The sequence below is a fragment of the Colobus angolensis genome, unplaced genomic scaffold (genome assembly GCF_000951035.1).
Source record: "Colobus angolensis palliatus isolate OR3802 unplaced genomic scaffold, Cang.pa_1.0 Scaffold236, whole genome shotgun sequence".
Classification (NCBI taxonomy): domain Eukaryota; kingdom Metazoa; phylum Chordata; class Mammalia; order Primates; family Cercopithecidae; genus Colobus; species Colobus angolensis.
This window is the reverse complement of record NW_012115555.1, coordinates 244,190-245,766: the sequence shown is the minus strand read 5'-3', so window position 1 is coordinate 245,766 and position 1,577 is coordinate 244,190.

Below are 1,577 nucleotides of genomic sequence, written 5' to 3'. Positions count from 1 at the left end.
ATATTTTAAATTAAAGTATATGGCCAGGCACCGTGGCTCACACCTGTAATCCCAGCACTTTGGGAGGCTGAGGCGGGTGGATAACTTGAAGTCAGGAGTTCAAGATTAGCCTGGCCAACATGGTGAAACCTCATCTGTACTAAAAATACAAAAATTAGCTGGGCATGGTGATGGGCACCTGTAGTCCCAGCTACTTGGATGGCTCAGCAGGAAATGGCTTAAACCCAGGGGGCGGAGGTTGCAGTGAGCCAAGATCGTGCCACTGCACTCCAGCTTGGGTGACAGAGCGAGACTCCGTTAAGTATACACAGTTTCTTGGACACAATGCTACTGTACACTTAACAGACTACAATATAGTACAAACATAACTTTTATGCACAATAGGAAACTAAAAAGTTTGTGTGACTCACTTTGTTGCCATGGTCTGGAGACAAATCTGCAGTATCTCCAAGGTATGCCTGTGATTTCCCCTTCCCTCTTCCTGCTGGCCCAGAATGACCTTGTTTCTTGCCCCTGTCTAGCCCTGCATGCTGTAGGGGTTTGCCTTCTCTGGTAGGTCTGGGCACTTTGTATCCCTTGTAACTTTGGCTCCTGGGATATGACACTGGTACAGGCCTCAAGTTCTGTTCGACTAGTGAGCCTCCCCCTATACCTCCTGAACTAGAACCAAAGTCCTGTGCACACACCGTGCATGTGTGAGTCTGTGTAGAGATGTCAGCTTCCTGCAGGGTGTTCTGAAGGGGTGTCCTGTTGTTACTGGAGGGCATAGCCACAGGCCCAGAAGCAGGGGTGGCTGAGAAGGGAGTGGCTGGTCCCAATTTTGATCATCTAGGAACAGGAAGGTCCTTAGAAAACCATGCCCCAGAAGGCAGGATTGCTGGAGAGTGGACAGCTACTAGCCAGCTTACTATCTGGAAATCACTCTGCATTGGGAGGGAAGATGGCCTCTGCCATGGTGTAGGAGTCCAGGAACCAGGCCAGGAGGCCTTCCCAGCAGTCAGTGCTTCTCACAGTTGCAGGCCAAAGCACCTTTAGATGAGGCCAAAGACTTTACATTCCTCATTAGCTGACTTTTTCCCACTTAAGTGGGAAAAGAACCCAGAACCTTTGTAAAAGTTTTAGGGGAGAAGGGCTTTCCCTCTTGTATCTTAGTGATAAGGTTATGCATGATTTATACTTTAATTGCAATGTGCACACAGCTGAAGTCTTAATTATTAGAATATAAGAGCCCCAAACTACTGTTGTTATAGATAAGTGAAACTATACAGTATATGGTTAAACAATCCACAACCAATTAACATTGAAAATTGGCCAGGCGTGGTTGGGTGACACCTGTAATCCCAGCACTTTGGGAGGCCAAAGCAGGTGGATCACTTAAGGTCAGGAGTTCAAGACTAGCCTGGCAAACATGGTGAAACCCCATCTCTAGTAAAAATACAAAAAATTAGCTAAGCATGATGGTAGCCGCCTGTAATCCCAGCTACTCAGGAGGCTGAGGCTGGAGAATTGCTTGAACCTGGGAGGTTGCAGTGAGCTGAGATCGTGCAATTGCACTCCAGCCTGGGTGACAGAGCAAG